Below are 8,624 nucleotides of genomic sequence, written 5' to 3' on the forward strand. Positions count from 1 at the left end.
TTTGCCCCTCTCCCTTCTGCCCCATTTAATGCTCTGAGTGACCAAAGTTCAAAATACTATTATGTGAGCAGCCTTTAGGCTCTTCTGGAAATCACAGTCACTGTTTAGAAATTAATGATTAATAATTACCAGGAATTTTTTGTTTCCAGTATGATACCAACATCCTGTTTGGAATTATGCGCAGTTGAGTGAACTAATGCATCTTATCCTGCTGGCAAAACCAGCAGGAGAATTTAAGGGCAATGCAGTTATTTCCACCCATCCACCAATCAAAAAGGATGTACAATCCATTGATGTAAAGCCATGTCTCCTGTCTTGCAGGCTCGGTCCCACTCCAGACACGAGGAAATAAAGCCAAATTGCAATGGTTTCTGCACAGGCTCTGCAGCATTTCCTGTTCAGCCACACTGATGAGTAGGATCCATGCCAGCCAATATCCATCCATTTTATCAACCACAGATTGATTTCCCCAAGCAATTCCTGGCACTTTGAAGAAGTGAAAGGTCACCTATTGAATCCCTCCATGGCTTTTTTCCAAGTCCATGTCTTGGAAGCATCATCTAGAAAAGAGGAAAAGAAAAATCTCAGGAATGCAAAATGTTGCACCAGACTTTAGTTCTGTTCTCCAAGCAGTACACATGCAGTCATGTGAATGGGGACATAGTGAAGATGATGCCTCCCTCCAACATGAGAAGTTGGAAACTGATAATGCTACACACAAGCTACTTTCAGAATATTTCCATGCATGTAGTTAATGTACATAGGAGGATGGGGAAGGTCCGTGCTCCAAGCTTCATGTGTAGAGCTGGATAAGGGTGCCTATGCACATGCAGATGTATGAGTGAGTGCTACACATGATCAGGAAGCACAATCAGGCAGAGTTCCAGATTACTGTTTGCATGTAGGCTTTACTTTTTTCATGCATCAGCTCTATGCATGGAGGAAGGGGCAAGTCTAGGCCTACAATACCACTTTCACATCTCCACACATTTTGAGAATAAATTCACTCATATGTAGGCATGGCAGAGAAATTCAATTTAGTTCACATTTAAAGGTGAACTTACCTAACTGACACTTTCAGAAGTGATATGCAAATTGAAACACAGTCATCCTTCAAAATGCACACTTCTCTGAATTTTGATTGCAGTTCTCCAGCCAAGTAACATGTAAAAAAATGCATATACCGGGGTAAAGTCCACATATACACTCATAATATATATTTTGTAAGCATCACACTTGCAAAAGGGGGAGCTTCAGCAACCTGGGTGGATGGGGGAACCTCTGGTGACCTGTGGGTAGGAAGGGGGGAGCTCTGGCAACCCATGGGCGGGAGGAGGAGGGCTTTGGCAACCTGTGGTGGGCTTTTGTGACCCGGGGGGGTGGTAAGGAGGCAGCTGTGATGATAGTCAGCCCCTAGTACATTCATATTTTAGTGCTAATAATATTGAAATGCATTATATTAGTAAAATTGCATTACAAAGATGTGTTCATTAGACATAATTGCATACAAAAATGTATATATTGGGAGAAATTTGTAGAAAAATGCTGGTAAATGTTCATGGGGACTTTTTAAATAAATAAATGAATCACAAACTGGTGTGGAAATGTGCGGGATAAATTTAAGATTGGAAAAATGAAAAACGGAGAGAAGCTGAAACTGACCGATTCACCCGTCCCTACTCGTGTCTTATGCATGCTTGAATGTGGCTTGTCTGCAGTGCAGTCTAGGGAGATGTCCAGAGCTGTCTGTTTCTGTTTTACTGAGTGAATTTAATTTGCAGCCTGAGGATGTGGACAAGATGATTGAAGAACTGCACTGTACTTCCTGTTTGTTAACACATTACTAGGGGAAGGGAATGAATTGGTAAGCTGAGTCCAGGGAGTGATGAATGCATCTTTACCAGGGGTGGTGCTAGGTACTTTACCTGGGGCATTGCAGGGCCAAAAGCTCAGGACACAAATTTGCCCCAGGTCAAGTTAAGATGGCAAGTGGCTAGGGTCTCACCCGCTCAGTACTTTGCAGCACTCTGAGCCACCCCGTAAGAAAAGACTGTTAAAATTGTTTAAAAAGGTGGAAATGGACAGGAGATCTGAGGCTCAGTATGTAGGATCCAGGTCTTAGCCCTCCCCCAGACCACCCCTAATAGCACCATTGGTCTTTACAAGAAGGAGCAGCCCCAGCTACTATAAAAACTATCTAGCTGGCTTTTCAGTGGGTCAATTCACTGGTAGTCAGGACAAGGAATTTGGAAGCCAGACCAATCTAATGATGATTGTCTTTTACTTTTACGTATTTATTTAAGATATTTCTAAACCTCCCCTATTTTGGTGGTCATAAATAAAGGCATCATTATATCAAAAAATCCCAAGTAAAATAATTTATTAATTTTATTATTTTGTTTATTACATTTATATCCCACCCTTCCTCCCAGGAGCTCAAGGTGGTGTATGAGGTTCTCCCCTCCACATTATATCCTCACAACAACCCTGTGAGGTAGGTTGGGCTGAAATACAATGATTGGCCCAAGGTCACCCAGTGAGCTTCATGGCTGAGTAGGGATTTAAACCCTGGTCATAGTCTAACACCTCAACCACACAGGCTCTCAACAGTTGTTCTACAGATTTAGGAACTTACTCTACTATATCAGAGTATACAGTATAAATGTTTTAAATACATAATATATATTCTCTTCATTTATGTGTAATTTAAGGTTTGGTACCACTGCTGTGAATTTATTGTGCAGCAATGCTGTGAATTTATTGTGCAGCAACCGAAAAATAGGATTCAAAATTTGGATTCAAAAATCATGGCATTCTGTTTGAAATAGACTCAGAATCTTCATGGAATGGATCTTGTTCTTAAAGAGTGAAAGTGACAGTGCTGCACCATGCAGTTAAAATAATAACATTCCATTTCTAGCACCAGAGGAGCCAATATCATCCAGCTCTTGAGAGAGGGAAGCTGAGAGAAAAAGCAGTTCTATTGCCACAGAAGTGTTTGCTGCTAACTGAATGCAATGAAGGGCTTTGACCATCCCTAGCGCTGACCAGACCTACAGAACTTCATGAAGGTTAAGGATTACCTGATTTCTTGTGCTCCATCTCAAACACTGAGATCTTCTGATGGGGAATTTTTTTGTTGTCCCCCATGCCCCTGAGGTTCGGTTGGCCTTCACCTGGGACTGAGCCTTTCGTGTGGTGGGGCTTGCCATGTAGATCTTCTTGCCAACAGAAGTCCATTGGGAGCCATCCCTGCTTTCTTTTAGATATTTTTTAAAAATGGTATTGTTTAGATAGGCCTTTGGAATTTGATTTTTTTTACCAGCCAGCTTATTGACATGCTAATGATGTTTTTACTGACATTGTTATTGTAGTAGAGTATTGTTTTTATGCGTAGTTATGTTTATGAATTTATAAAAGTATTTCCATACCACCATATCATAAAATATCAGAGTGGTGTACAATGGTAAAACATAAAACACTACTGAAAAAATAAAAATACAGATAATCTAGAACACATTTAGGGGGCATATGGGGAGAGGAGAGGGTGAAACTTCCCTTGTGCAAACTTATTTCCTTGCCCTGACAGGATCATTACTTAGCACTACATTGGGTACAACTCTTGGACTAGGACCTGGAACATTGGTTCATATCTCCTTTTAGCCACAAAGTTCTTTGATGGTGGGTGAGTCACAGTCTTTCAGCTTAACCTACCTCAGAGGGCTGATTTGAGGCTGAAACAGGGAGAAGAAGAACCATGAACACCACCTTGAACTCCTGGGTAGAATGCTTGGATATAAATGTAAGGAATGAATGAATGGTGATTTAGTCATGACAAGCAGTGGTTAGCCAAAATCAGAAATAAACATTTCTAAAGATGGAGGGAAGGGAGGGGAGCACAAGAGCCTGCACTCATTCCTGCTCAGGCATGTTACAGTAAACCATGGTTGAGCATGACATGCAGACAAAGTAACTGTGCTGAGTGCTTGCATCAAAAACTCACATAAAATAGCAATAAAGCTATTCTGATTTACTGAATAATTTGTCACCAAATTTTATAATGATAAAGAATTATAATCAATGAGTGAGATGTGCCTTGTTCCTATACCTTCTCTTCCTATGCGTTATAATTTTGTAATTAAGAAGATAGGTCTTAGTGAGAAGTAGGATTAGGAGGAGATACACATTATACGAGCAGATCTCTGTGGTTGCAAGCAAAACAGAATCATTTCACCCGTAAAGTTTACAGATGCTTGCAGGGATTCCCTGTGCTTTTCTCTGATTATTATCTGTTCCAGCTCTCTCTTTAAAACCCAATTGCCTCTGCCTCTTTGACATTCTTGGAATTGAAGTGCCAGAATGTTTGAGAGCTGCATCTCACTGCCCCAGGCAACTGTATTGATCAGTCAGTAACGCAAGAAGGGGGGAGTGCACCTGCTGACTTGGTTAAAATAAGAGGCAAAAATAGGTGCTGATAAATTGAATTATAATTATCCACGGGTCCCTTTGTTAGCAAGGCTGCTACAGCCGAAGCTGCATTAAGGAATGAGAGGAACACAGGATGGCTTTATTAGGAGCTTGTCCTTGTACAGCTTGCCAGCACTTTCAATTTTCATAGTGGCATGTCAGTTATATGTACACTTTGTACTATGAGTCTTCTTTCCCTTGCATGCTCATTATAAAGGCTGGAAAAAGTACAGACTGTGAAATCCTTGCATCCTATTTTGATGACATACAAGTGCATGAACATCTCCCCACCCCAAAAATGGAGCCCAGGTGGTGAGGAGAATGAGACGCTTTAACCTCTGGACATAACAGCTGGTGTTCAGTGAAGCTATATTGTGACACCAATGCCGGAAATCCCACAGAGTCAGGAACAAGCACAGAAGAAATTATTAAAATTGAAAAGAGTTATGGCCTGGCTACTCCTAAGGGGAGATATGGAAGTGCTTGAGTAATTTGTGAGGGCTGTTAACACAGAGAAGGAAGAGGCATTAGTCTGGTAAAGGGGACTTTATCTTCCTGTAGAAGGATGCAATCACAAGATGGGTTGTACAGAACTAATACTGGCATACCCCGCTTTAACGTACGCAATGGGACCGGAGAGTGTACTTTAAGTGAAAATGTACTTAAAGTGAAGCAATTATCTTCACTTGTACTGCACGCAATCACCACTAGATGGCAGCGGCGTCATGCCAATAAAGTGTCCGTTATTGTGAAGCACGCGTACTTTAAGCGGGGTATGGTGGAGTATGGACCATGTACTTTATAGCGAGGCTACTTTAAGTGAAGCTACTTTAAGCGGGGTATGCCTGTACTGAAAGAAACTGTCACTCACTAACACGGGCTCTCTGGGTTGGTCTTCCTCCAAGGAAAGAGGTAAAGCTTCATATTCTGGTAATTTAAAAAAGTAATCAAAATACAGAGTTCTTCCTTGATGAAAAAAATCTAAAGAGTTTCACCTTCCATTTATTCATTCCCAAATCAGGCTATTTATAAAAGAACCAAAAGGCATTTTCTGCAGAAATATGGTTCTGAAAGCAGCTTAGCTGGGAATCAATGTGAAATGAATCAGTTTCCATTCTTTCTGCAATACTGAATGGTTTGATTCCCGCTGTCCATCTGGCCTACTCCCAGGTAAACTAATGGTATAAAACAGATACCTATGGCTTCAAATCCTTGAGCCATTAGTTCATCAGAGTAGCAACCCACATAAAGATGCTCAAAATGAGAGACACTCTGTCAGAAAGTAGGAATGGGCGAGAATTTTGATTCAGTTCGCATTTCAAGCTGAATCTATTAAATTTTCACTTTCCGAAACAATATGAGAACTGAAACACAGCCGACTTCCGGGAAGGGTGACTTAGCCTGTGCCTGCTTTTGAGACGGGCTCCTGCCTCAAAAGAAGCTTATTCAGATATATCAGTCAGTTTTTTCTTTTTTTTTTGACTGATTAAACTTCTCCCGGGTAGGGAGAAACGAAGAGATTAACCTCAAAGCCTATTTTTGTTGGGACGACCAGATCTCATTAATTTATGGGACGAGGTCCAGCCGACGAAGGTGGGACGGATTTTTAACAGCAAGCTCTATCTGATAAAGCGAATGTTCACCTTATCTTCTAAGAGAGAACGCACTAACAGGCAAGCACCCTTCTTTCTATATTTTTCTTTTACTTGACTTAAATTGTTGCTGTTTAAAAGAGATTTGCCAGATTGATCAGTTTTTGACATCTCACTGGGGAGCCATAACTTCTCTCTGCTACGCACTAATTAATAGCTTATCTCTGTTTTTGTTGCAAAAAGCTGTCCTGGATTTGCATTCTAAAGATATACACAGAAGAGGGATTTCTATTCCAGATTTTTATTTTGAAAAATATTATACTGTTTTGAGACTACTCTCTTTTTGGTCTATTTTATTTTGACGAATCTGTTTCTTGACGATTGCCATTAATTGTTTCGATCCTGGGAACTGCATTTTGTTTACTTAACTATTGGAGAGATAAGGCTGTCTGCTCTGTTTATACTGTGATGTCACCAAGTTTGGAGTATTAACCCAATTGTTGCTGAAATAAGAAGTGGTTTTCCTATATTTTTCTTTTAAAATGGCAATTAAGAAAGTGGCTGAAAATCTGGAAATAACTATGTTTCAGAAAATAATGGATGAGATTGAGATAATGAAAATTGAATTGAGTAAAATGAAGCAGGAGATTAAAGATATAAGGGTCCCTGTGAGAGAGGTGACCCTGGAAGGGGTCCCTGTGAGAGAGGAGACCCCGGAGATTGGAACAGGGGTCCCTGTGAGAGAGGTGACCCTGGAGACTGGAATAGGGGTCCCTGTGAGAGAGGAGATCCCGGAGATTGGAACCAACGTGGAACAGGAACAAGATTTGGAGTCTATGGACTTTAGAAATAAAATCTATTGTTTGGAACTCAATGTTATCTCTGAAGAAATGAATGAAGATTCTAGAGATAAAGTTATCAATGGCATGGATAATCTTCTGGACTGGAATGATGTGATGGAGCCCAATATAGAGAAAATCTATGGAATTAACTGCAGCCATGTGACAATGGAAAAACTTTTAAGAGATGACCCAGTGTATTTTGAAAAAAAGAACAGAGATATGATTTTACAGCAGTATTTCAGCAACCTATTCAGAATGGATGACAAGAAAATATTTGGGATAGAGGTAATCCCCATCAGACTCTTACTATATGACTATGGCTTTGACAGCAAGATTATTATGGAATACTGATAATGGAAGATTGGATATTGAAATTACTGGACTTAAGACTACTGAAGATGGAAGATAGAAAATGGAACTAATAGAGATAATAGAACAATGGCTACTGAAATTATTGAACCTAACAGATTCTGATGTGATGGATTAATTGAAATGTTTATTTTGACTATGGTTATGACAATAAGATTATCATAATTAGTAATGAGATGGATTAATCGATATGCTTATCTGGAAAAAAAAATTGATAGATATATTTCTTAAAGAATTGAAACCTCTCTTTGACTTTTTGTGGAAAGAATAAAGTAATGTTTATGAGATTTGATGATTAAGTAAGATAACTACTGGAGGAAAGTGATTTTATAATATGACTTAAGAGACAGGATTGTTATATATTATAGACTTATAACTGATTTGATCTTTGACAAATGGGAAGTCAATATTTTACTCTTTATTTTTTATTTTTGTTTTTTTTTTTCTTTTTTTCTTTTTGTTTAACTATTTTTGATTTTGTTTTTTGTCTTTGAATGTTTTATGATTTTGTCTTGTATGTTTTATGAAAATCTGAATAAAAATTATTGAAAAAAAAAAAAAAAGAACTGAAACACAGCCATCCTTTGAAATCCGCATATACCTGAATTTTGTGATGTAGTTTGCCAGCCAAACAATGTTTGCAAAAATGCATATATTAGGGGAAAGCGTGCATAAAAATGAATATATAAGTGAAGATACTATGCAAAACTGCATAATATGACAAGAAATGGCTTGAAAAAATTTGTTGTTGTTGTTATATGCCTTCAGGTCGATTATGACTTATGGCAACCCTATGAATCAGCGACCTCCAATAGCATAAACCACCCTGTTCAGATCTTGTAAGTTCTGGTCTGTGACTTCCTTTAGGGAATCAATCTATCTCTTGTTTGGTCATTTTCTACTCTCTTCTGTTTTTTCCAGTATTATTGTCTTTTCTAGTGAATCATGTCTTCTCATTATGTGTCCAGTATGCTAACCTCAGTTTCATCATTTTAGCTTCTAGTGATAGTTCTGGTTTAATTTGTTCTAACACCCAATTATTTGTCTTTTTCGCAGTCCATGGTGTCAGCAAAGCTCTCCTCCGACACCACATTTCAAATGAATTGATTTTTCTCTTATCTGCCTTTTTCACTGTCCAACTTTCACATCCATACATAGAGATCGGGAATACCATGGTCTGAATGATCCTGACTTTAGTGTTCAGTGATACATCTTTGCATTTGTGGACCTTTTCTAGTTTTCTCACAGATGCTGTCCCCAGTCCTAGCCTTCTTCTGATTTCTTTATTGTCTCCATATTGGTTAATGACTGTATTGATAATCCTTGACAAGTTCAATGTCCTCATTGTCAATTT

This window comes from Rhineura floridana, chromosome 7, assembly GCF_030035675.1.
Source record: "Rhineura floridana isolate rRhiFlo1 chromosome 7, rRhiFlo1.hap2, whole genome shotgun sequence".
NCBI lineage: Eukaryota > Metazoa > Chordata > Lepidosauria > Squamata > Rhineuridae > Rhineura > Rhineura floridana.